Below are 11,539 nucleotides of genomic sequence, written 5' to 3' on the forward strand. Positions count from 1 at the left end.
CTAAGATCCCTTGATGAAACCATTAGTGTAATTTAGTAATCAGAAAGAGTGGGCAAGATTTGCCTCTGAAGATGTCAAGCTCCTAAGAGGCACCTGTGATGCTAGAAGATTGGAATTTTCTTAAGCTGGCCATAGATGGAAAAAAATTCAAACAAAAATTCTTAGGAAAAGTCTTAGGAAAATAAGTACAAACTTTCTCAGTAAAGAGAGGGGGGGTTAGGGGGAGACATTCCTGCCCCCTTTATTGTTGTTGGAGTCCTTCCTCCTTGCTGACAGCGGCACCCCTAGTTTGTCGGTTTCCTTTGTCTAGTTACAAGGGCTCCCTGCTCATTAGCCCCCCCCCCCCCCCCCCCCATTTTGGTCATTATCATTTTCATTGTTTATTCTATGTGATAGTATTAGTAATAATTCATTTTTATTAATATAATTTGTTTTATAATCATCCATAAGTGGTTGAGCACTTCTAATTGGAAATTATAGGCTAAAGATACATTTCTTTATTATGATTGTTTTTTTCACTTTAAACTATGCTATATAATCCATGCAAGACAGCCAGACCTCAGAGTTTAAAGTGATCCTGTCTTGATTTTAAAAGCATACAACAAAAATCCTCCATGGAGGACTCTATCACTTGAGGATGGATTTGCTGGCCTGGCCTGTAAAATACAGACCAGGCGATAGCCCTGAGTTTAGCAATAAAGAAGCTGAGGCAAGGTGTTAACTTATTTATATTTCCTTTAAAGCTTTGTTCAGTTTATCCAAGGCCTGCCTTTTTTGTTTTTGTTATCACATTACATTTTTTAAAGTAAATTTTCCTATCTATTGTTCAAAACAATTCTCTTAGTAAAGCTTTTGTTTCAGCATAATTGTTCTAAATGTGTAAATGGAAAAGTTTTTTTTAGGTCTGTTTCTAACTCACTCTACACACTGAGAATACTGGAAAGGAAAATCATGGCGGTGCTAAAGTATCGCGCATCATTTCCTTATCTTTACATTATTTAGGCCGTAATATTTAGTATATATTGTCTGTTTTCATTTGTTTATGCGGATTTCCCTTGTGTTTGGCAGGGGGCCAAAGAGACAAATGAAATGTGTAAGCATCCATTGCTGACTGCATTAAAATACTAGTTACTTGGACTTCTAGTGATTGTAAAGATATTTTTTTTTTTAAATAACAAACATGGCATACTCACCTGCCCTGTATAATGTTTTTGCATGAAGCAGTCCCGATCCTCCACTTTTCGAGTCCTCCACTCACACTCTGTTCCTCCTCATCTCTGTTTGCCGCCATAGAAATCCCCTCCCTATGGCGGCACACTTGCGGGTTCGATCTCCCCCCTCCCCGGTTCCCTCCGCATTGGATTTGATAAACAGCAGCAGAAGCCAATGGCTCCTGCTGTTCTCACGGAGTCAATGCAGATACTGAGACCTTTATCCAGGCATGCCTCTGGTAGGCCAAGAAAGGGGGGGGGGCAAGCAAACACACCCCCGCTGAGCCATATCGGGCTTGTCCCAGGGTTGCCCCCCCCTTTTCCTGGTCTGCCGGGCTTTATGCTCGGACAAGGGCCTGGTATGAATTTTGAGGGGGCCCACATCCTTTTTTTATTTGTTTTTGGCGGTTTTGGCAGTTTTTTTCCATAATTGGCAGCAATTCTTTAGGAAAAGGATAAAAATAAAGTGAAAAATGGCCCAAAGTCGCACTGATATGGACACAGGCGTGAATTTAGTGGGATTTACATTACAGTCAATAAGAGATAAATCACACTGAAGTCGGTAAAAAGTATTAATCCCCTTTAAAATCTATACCAGATCCGAAGGGCCTGGTATAGTATGGCCTGGTATGGACTGGAGGGACGCCACACTGTTTTTTTTTCTTCAAATTTTTGGATTTATGCCACACGCTACTTTTTTAGTTGGACATAGCCAAGTCACAGAATATTAAAATTAGGGCTGTTGAATATGATTGGCGAATCAATGCATCTCAATGCAGCCGTTCCTGATTCAGCATTGATGTGGAGAACTATAAAAATAAAATATTGGGGCAAAGAGATTTCACCAGAGAGGTACGGTAATTAAAAGGAGGGTCAACTACAGTATATTTGAAAAAATTATAAGACTTTATTGATGAAACAATCACAATGCACCAGTTTATTAATTAAAAATAAACACTAGTTGTTTCTAAATCTATCTATTTGAAATTTGTTCTCTTATTCGTTGCATTACTATGGATTTATTATTCCACTATGTAAAAGAATGTATCAATGACTCTGTATTTTCTCTGAAAAACTTTAATAAAAAACTATTGAAACAAAAAAATAATAATAAACACTATAGCATATTTGATACGAATGTCATTAAAAACACTAAGCTCAAATAGCCCCTCATATACTCCATATCTGAAATCTGAAAGGGAATGAACAAATGGCGTTTATGACTTGTAAAGATCCACCGGGGAAAAACACAAGGGCTGAAAGTAAAAGGCTATTCCCTTAAACTTAGTGATCGGAGAGGAGACTTTGATACGTGCTCCTCCGTAAGGAAAAATACTGGATCTTTAGGCTCAATACACTTCAGCCGGCTGGCTTGAATAATGAACTGAGCCTGAAGATATTTCTTGAACACTAACATAAATCATACCCCTCTCTGTCACTTCACCCCTCTATTTAGGCTTTAGGGTCACTACAAATTATTTAAAATAAACCTTTTCACTTTTCACTCTGTTACAACATTGCTGCTGTTTGGAACTAGTTAGTGCATGCCAGATTAAATGTCTCTAGACTATGACACTTTGGAATATGGCCTCTACTCCTCTGATCTATTATTAGACTAATGGGAATATTAGCAAAACCATTTGAATGACTGAACCTTCCTTAACCACTTGAGACCCGCGCTATAGCCGAATGACGGCTACAGCGCGCATCTCCTTTTCCGGGAGGACGTCAATAGATGTAGTCCCGTGCACGAGCGGCCTGCGCGCCCCCTGAGGGGCGCGTGCGGCGCGCTCTGTGATCGGCGAGTCTATGAGACTCGCCTGATCACTGATCCGTGCAAGGGGTCGATCCCGACCCCTTATCACGTGATCAGCTGTCAGCCAATGACAGCTGATCATGTGATATAACGGAGCCGGTAATCAGCTATTATTCCTCCTCGCGCTGACAGCGCGAGGAGAAAAAAAAAAGCCGATCACCGGCGGCCGTGATCGGGACATCAGTCCCGATCACAGCCAGCCCTGCTAGTGCCCACCTGCCCCCTGCCAGTGCCACATTAATAAAAAGTAAGTGCCCCCTGTCAGTGCCACTCAGCAGTGCCCACAGTGCCACCCAGCAGTGCCCACAGTGCCACCCAGCAGTGCCCACAATCTGCCTCAACAAAGGTGCTGCACCCCAGTGCCACATATCCGTGCCCATCAGTGTCATCTACCAGTGCCCAGCAGTGCCGCCCATCAGTGCCCAGCAGTGCCACCTATCAGAGCCACCTATCAGTGCCACCTATCAGTGCCCATCAGTCCCATCTATCAGTGGTACCTATCAGTGCCTATCAGTGCCCATCGGTGCCGCCTTATCTGTGCCCATCGGTGCCGCCTTATCTGTGCCCATCGGTGCCGCCTTAACTATGCCTATCAGTGCAGCCTATCAGTGCCCACCAATGCAGCCTATCAGTGCCCACAAATGCAGCCCATCAGTGCCCACCAGTGCAGCCTATCAGTGCCGCCTCATCAGCGCACTTCAATGAAGGAGAAAAATGACCCGTTTGCAAAATTTTATAACAAACTATTAAACATGATTTTTTTTGCATCTTTTTTTGTTTGTTTAGCAAAAAAGAAAACTCGGAGCTGTAATTAAATACCACCAAAAGAAAGCTCTATTTGTGGGAAAAAAATGATAAAAATTTCATTTGGGTACAGTGTTGTATGCCCGCGCAATTGTCATTCAAAGTGCATCAGCGCTGAAAGCTGAAAATTGGTCTGGGACTGAGGGGGGTTTAAGTGCCCAGTAAGCAAGTGGTTAAAATCATCCGGCCTGCTCCATTACCCTTGCTGTGACTTTGTCTGAAATTTATAGTTTAGGACCATGTGAGAAGCTGTGATGACTACTTTTAATTCAAGGCTATCTCTAACATAGGACCTTATGCTATGTCCCTTTGATTGGTATCCCATCTGTCTATTTTCTTTAATTTTTGAACTGTGGCATTTTTAAGTCACCACAAGATGGCAGTATAAAATAGTAATTACGTAGGTGAGTTCTGATTGGACATAGTTCCTTTATAAATAGTTTAGAGCAACCTATGTTCAACGTTCAGATGAAGTGCACAGTAAAGTGCATGAAACGCATGCGTCAACGTAGCTGACACCAGCTCACCTTCATCCTCCTCTCCAGTCCCTGCCCCAGGAATGTAAGGTGTTCCCTTGCATTTTAAACATCCAGGGACACCATGGTGTTTTACTTCCACTGTTTGTTTGATCCAACTTGGCCACTGTAGACATGTGTTCCAGCCACTGAACCAGAAATATTTTGGAAGAACTTCCCTGAAAACTAACTGTGAGCTCCTTTGGTGTTTTTTTGCCCTTACTACGACACACCCTACGTGAGGAAAACAAACCTTGTTTTGAGCAGACAAACAAACAGCATTTGAATGAGTCATGAGAAGCAAGGCAATACAGAGAGTTCCCGGTAAACGGTCAGAATAAAGCAAGATACCACTATCGCCGCCATACCTGAAATGGCAAAAGCGGCCATTCAGGGTGAACTCTGCATATGTTACTAGCAGTATTGGAAGGCCTGCTCTGAACACTGTATTGATTGCCTAAAAACACTCAAGTGCTGCATCCCGCTTGTTATACTAAAGAATGGAATCACGCGGAGGAATATTGCCAGCTTATTGAGAGACTCTGAATATATTCTCACCTATATGCAAATATTGTCTGCCGTAAATCAGTCTGTTGGAGCTTTGAACTTCAAACTTTTCTTTTGTTTCAGTGGAATTATGAAATCGGAAATATTAAACTCCTACATGGCCTGTTGTTAACAAGACTTTGCACAGTATATAGCGTAGCAATGTGATGTTATCTGCAATGCTAAGCTTGAGTTACAGAATGGTCTGCAATATACAGGTATAATTGCAGGATTAACTTACCTTAGGATCAAGTATCAGGAGCTAAATACAATATTCCATTATCCACCATCTTTCCACTGGATATCTGCTATTGTTGATGGTAATTGATAAATAGTCCTTGTGGACATCGGTTGCCAACAATAAATTGCTGTATAAATCTACTGGATGAGAACGTGGCTTTTTGTGTGACCTTTACAAGTCATAAACGCCATTTGTTCATTCCCTACCTGGAGGCGGGATTTCAGGTATGGAGTGTATGGGGGGCTATTTGAGCTTAGTGTTTTCTAATGACAGTCCTGTCAAATGTGCTATATTTTTTATTTTTAACTAATAATGGTACATTATGAGAGCGTGGTCCACTAGAGGGGGCTTTTTCCATACCACCTCTGGTGAACTTAACACCTGTGTTAAATGTTTCATCAATAAAGTCTTATAATTTTTGCAAATATACTGTAGTTGACCCTCCTTTTAATTACCTCTCTGGTGACATCGTTGTCCCAATATTTTATTTTTATAGTAAACTGTTAGTTTTTGAAGAGGTATCCCGTCTGATGGGTGAATCAGTCATTGCTTAATAATTAATTAACCGTGTGGTTTCTTTATTGTATTTCGATGTGGAGAACAGCTGCAATTGATTAGCAATTATGTCATCCCACCCTACCCCGCCACGCCCTGCCTCTCTTGGGTAAAAGAACAGTAGTGGTGATTGGTGGCTTGGAGCAGGGGCTGGAGAAAATGCCCCCTCCTAGTTGGGCGCTGCCACTGTGAACAAGGAGCCCTGCCTCTCGGTGCTATGTGTATGCTATATCATACCACTGATATATATCCACTCATTCCTCGCTATACAAATAATCAGGTAAACAAGCTGTTTTGCTATCCATTCACCCCCATGTTGTCACTTTAGTATTTACTCCTGGGCATTAATGATAGCTATTTACTTGCATCCATAGGCATACCCTATGGATTATAGTAGGACTTGGATACTCTTTCCATATTTTTTATTTTGTTATATAGCTGGGCCTTTTGGGTTGCTAATTATCTTTTTGATTCTCAAATTTGGTCAGGTTTTTGTTTACCTTAGTTTTCAATTAATCTTGAAAGACATTTTTTTTTAGCTGTTTTTTAAAAATACATAACCTATTTGCCACTATTTTTAGATCTTTAGTCTGCGAGTTGTTCCTTCCTTGGAGACTGTGCGGGGACCCTTGCTGGGACTTACTGACTCTTTGGATCTGGAGAGAACTTTTTAACACTTTTTTCTTGTCATGTGGGATACCATGGAGAATCTTCATTGATGTAAGATCTTTCTGTCCTCATTTAATTGCCCCTGTACACTGCTTTCGCTGAACAGGATATATATATATGTTTTATTTGATATACTAATGCAATATGTTCTTTCATTAGACATTTTGGCTCTATACGTTTGTAAACCCCTGAAGAAGGGCATCAAGCCGGAAACGGTCGTTGGGTCTTACATAGAGCCACTTTTTATATGTATAAAATCTACATTCAAATTGGATTTGTATATTCCACATGATTTATTTTTAACTCATGAATGTTTGTATTATACAAAATAAACTTTTTATATTTTTTACACACTCTCATGTTTCCAGTCACTTTCAAAATCCCATTCCCATGGGGGCTTTTTCTTCTTTCTATATAACCAGGATGTGGTGACTGCTAACAGCTTTTTTCTGTGAATAGTGGGTTTCTTTTCCACTTCCTGTCCCATGGCCAAAACAGGAAGTGAGAAGAAATCCCTGCAAATTAAAGGATTAAAGGAATCTCTTGGGGGGTTCCCAGTTCATCACAACTACTGTATCAATTGGAATATTTCCCCTCTATGACTTTTCTGGAGATATACATTTTTTTTTACTTTTAATGATATTGGTAAACAGGAAAAATAGAGGGGGTGAATCTCTCTTATGGGCACACAGACAGCAAAAAACACTGACAGATGTTCTACTCAATTTCCACTCTATCCAAAAACAAAAAAAAAATGTTTTGCCTCTAATTAATATTTTCTTTTATGAAGAAGTTAACTGTACTACTACAACAGTTTGATGCCATAGTATTTACTGTTCTAAATAAATACTGTTGTTGTCTGCTGTGTTCACTGTTCAGACTTTACTATATGCAGGGAAGTGTCCTTTTTTTTTACCAGTAGGCGACCAGCCCACGTCCTTCTACTGCGGCAGGTTGGCTCTCCCGGGCAAATCACCGTAGGTATACGTCGGCCGCTTTGAAACTACTACGGGGTGAGCGCATGCCGCCAGAGGCGCGCAATCGCTCCTGAGAGAGACAGAATGGAGATCTGTCAATGTGAACAGACAGATCTCCATTCTGTTAGGGGAGAGGAGACAGATCTGCTGTTCATCCTAGTTATGAACAGCGATATGTCTCCTCCTCCAGGCAGTCCCATACCCCCACAGTTAGAAAGACTCCCTAGGACACATATACCCCTTGATCGCCCCCTAATGTTAACCCCTTGCCTGCCAGTGACATTTACACATTAATCATTGGCTATTTTTTAGCTCTGATCGCTGTATAAATGTCAATGGTCCCAAAAAAGTGTCAAAAGTGTCAGATCTGTCCGCAGCAATGTCGCAATCCTGCCATTACTTGTAAAAAAAAAGAAAATAATAATAAAAATGCCATAAATACATCCACTATTTTATCGACTCTATAAATTTTATGCAAACCAATCAATATATGCCTATTGCATTTTTTTTTTACCAAAAATATGTAGAAGAATATGAATCAAAAGCAAGAGAGGGAATTAGGGATTTTAACGGTGCAAATAGTGACTAGATAGTAAACATTATTGAATAGGATACAGAATAATGATACAAATATTTATTAAATTAAAAGTTAAAATCATTAACAAATTATGCTTGAAATATAAAAACACAGGACAATGCAGTGTAGTGGTTGTTCTCATTAAACACACATAATCCCAACATGTTTCGCAATAGGTTGCTTCTTCAGGGGTTGTGTGAATATTTCAATGAAGTCTTAAACCACTACGTAGATGATAAAGTAGGGAATTTGTTCACCTCAGGAGTTAACCACAACCATGCTGGGTCGCAGGGGGCTAAAAAACCGGCCAAAAATTGATCAATTAAATGACTGTAGAAATATGGGCGAGCGTTGATAATTTAATACTCAAGAAGACAAACTACCGAAAGAGTACCAGTGGTAAGTACAAGGTCTTGAGAATAAAGCGTCACCCTTGGCTGCAGCTAGCTTGTACTTACCACTGGTACTCTTTCGGTAGTTTGTCTTCTTGAGTATTAAATTATCAACGCTCGTCCATATTTCTACAGTCATTTAATTGATCAATTTTTGGCCGGTTTTTTAGCCCCCTGCGACCCAGCATGGTTGTGGTTAACTCCTGAGGTGGACAAATTCCCTACTTTATCATCTACGTAGTGGTTTAAGATTTCGTTGAAATATTCACACATCCCCTGAAGAAGCAACCTATTGCGAAACATGTCGGGATTATGTGTGTTTAATAAAAACAACCACTACACTGCATTGTCCTGTGTTTTTATATTTCAAACATAATTTGTTAATGATTTTAACTTTGAATTTAATAAATATTTGTATCATAATTCTGTATCCTATTCAATAATGTTTACTATCTAGTCATTATTTGCACCGTTAAAATCGCTAATTCCCTCTCTTGCTTTTGATTCATGTTTCAATTCTCAGGGATGTGGTGCCTTATCTATTAGGTGTTTTATGATGTTGAACCACTAAAACTGTTCCATGTAGAAGAATACATATTTGTTTTTTTATATTTTTTGGGGGGGTATTTATTATAGCAAAAAGTAAAAAATATAGCTTTTTTTTAAAAATTTACGCACATTTTTTTGTTTATAGCACAAAAAGTAAAAATTGCAGAGGTGATCAAAAAAATCTCTATTTGTAGGGAAAAAAATGGCATCCATTTTGTTTGGGTACAACGTCGTACGACCGCGCAATTGTCAGTTAAAGCAATGGAGTGCCGTATCACAAAAAATGGTCTGGTCATTAAGGATGGCAAATCCTTCCGAGGCTGAAATAAAAAAATAGTTCTTAAATTACTGACTGCTTGGATTTTTGGATAAAAAAAAAAAATGGGCACTTGGGCAGTAATCGTGATGCATCGCGGAATTGAATCGAATCGTTGACATGATAATCATAATCGAATTGAATCGTGAAACCAGTGAAGATGCGCACCCCTAATTGAAATCGTCAGAAATTGCATTGAAATCGCATTGAAGTCATGCTCACCAAATCTGACCACTTTAACGTTGCATTCCGTGTGAACCAGGGTTTATGGAGCAAGCAAGGCATCATCAGCTGATTCTAACTCGGTCTACACTCTGAGGGGCACTTTCCAATCAGGTCTGTCTGTTGGTTTTTCAGATGGCCCTGATCGGAGGCTTCATTTAGACTCCATGCACACTGGAGCTCATAAACTGCAGTTTATTGGAGTTTGGGCATTTTTTTTAAAAGCCCATAAACTCCACTCTATGTTAGCCTATGTGTCCATGCACACATGGAAGTTTTTCAGCTTTAATGAGCAGTGGAGTTTATGGGCTTTTTTCTGAACGCCAGAAATTCGCGTTCAAAGTGCCGTTTTTCACCGCCAAAAAACGACAAACGCTTAGAAAAAAACATTAATTAGTGTTCGGAATTCTATTTTTTCAATGCATTGTGGGATTTTGGAATGCACTGTGGGATTTTTGGAGTGTCCTCTGTGTATTTTTATTGAAAATGCCCATAAACGCTAACGCTAATAAACGATAATAAACACTCATAAACGCTAGTACAAAACGCTGTTAAAAGCAAGTTTTTCAACCAGCGTTTTCTGCCAGCAATCTGGCGTCCAGAAAAAGCTTTTTTGAGCTTCAGTGTGCATGGAACCTTAGGTGTATTGGCAGGCTGATATAAACAGACTTGTGTCGGCACAGCGGTGTAGTGGTTAGCACTCTCATCTAGCAGTAAAAAGGGTCGCTGGTTCAAATCCCAACCATGACACTACCTGCCTGGAGTTTGCATGTTCTCCCTGTGCCTGTGTGTATATGAAGTAGTAGTATATGAATAGGGACCTTGGATTGTGTGCTCCTTGAGGGTAGGGACTGATGTGAGTGTGCAATGTACAGGGATAGGGACAATTGTAGACACTCACTCAGGTTGAATTGGATGGTCTGGTGTCTTTATTCAACGTTACTAACTATGAAACTGTGTCCATTTTCACCTGCCTACCTCCAAGTTTGTCCAGGTCTACATCTAAATGTGATGGATCAGAGGTAGCCTGATCTAAACAGACACAAGTCTGTTTACATCCAGCCGCCTATAGACCCATCATGGGTCTGCCCCTGTCCACTGTGTAAATGCAGACACAAACTGAACGGTCATGGATGCCAAAAAGCTAACGTTCATCCTGTCCAACTATAGTTCAGAAGGATCTGTTGCCTATGTTTCCTTTTCGCCCTGGTTCACATTGATGCGATTTGGCATGCGATTCGGCAGCAATGGCAGTGTCCGTATCGGTGCGATGCCGCATTTTTGCTTTTGCCGTTTTTGGGGTGTGATTTCCATTGACATCTGTGAGGAACCCGCACAGATGTTTTTGAAATTGCCCCCCCCCCCCCTCCACCCAAGTCGGGACTGACATACGGGAATGAAAGTGGGTGAGTTCAGATGAACTCGTACACTTTCATTCCCGCAGTCAGTGTAAACCTAGGCTTAGGAGAGTTTTAGAAACTTTCATCTAAGGCCTGCCTTTTAATTAGCCAAAAAAACCTTTAGTTGTGTTTAGTTTGTCTTTTTTGCTATCATGTCACATCTTGTAAAGTAAAGCATTCTAATTAATTTTTCTACTTACTGTTCAAAACAACGACCTTTTGTTTCACACGCTGCGTATGCTGACACCACAGAGATAAACAGGACTGTGCTAATGTCGACACAGAACAGGTTTTTCCGGAACCATCAGCTGTTTCTAACTAACTCCACCTTCACACTGAGGATACAGGAAGGGAAAATCCATGGTGGAACTGAAGTGTCATTACGTATCATTTCTGTATCCTTATCATTTAGGCCTTATTTACCATGCATCGCCTGTTTACCTTTGTGTTTGCATCTTAGGATTTCCCTTGTGTTTGACTTATATATGATTGACTGAGGGCCAAAGAGAGACGTGCGTTATTTTACTTTGCAACCTGCATTAAAATACTAGTTACTACTTCAATACAGGGCATTATACACCTTCCTGCCCGGGACAATTTTGAGCTTTCAGCGCTGTCACACTTTGAATGACAATTGCGCGGCCATGCTACACTGTACCCAAACTCAATTTTTATAATTTTGTTCCCACAAACAGAGCTTTCTTTTGGTCTTATTTGATCACCTCTGCGGTTTTTATTTTTTTGCTAAA

General features: G+C 40.3%; 1 protein-coding gene across 1 annotated transcript in view; it reads right to left on the reverse strand.

Annotated features, from left to right (window-relative positions):
• The window catches only part of LOC143987477 (cystatin-like), a 55,806-nt gene extending 44,657 nt beyond the window's left edge, over nucleotides 1-11,149 (reverse strand). The window contains exon 1 of the mRNA XM_077486213.1: nucleotides 10,991-11,149. The gene's annotated coding sequence lies outside the window, so the exon portion shown is untranslated. The remainder of the gene's footprint in view (nucleotides 1-10,990) is intronic.
• Nucleotides 11,150-11,539: the final 390 nt, after the last annotated feature.

This window comes from Lithobates pipiens, unplaced genomic scaffold (assembly GCF_037356315.1).
Source record: "Lithobates pipiens isolate NorthernLeopardFrog02 unplaced genomic scaffold, aLitPip1_a1.2 Scaffold_18, whole genome shotgun sequence".
NCBI lineage: Eukaryota > Metazoa > Chordata > Amphibia > Anura > Ranidae > Lithobates > Lithobates pipiens.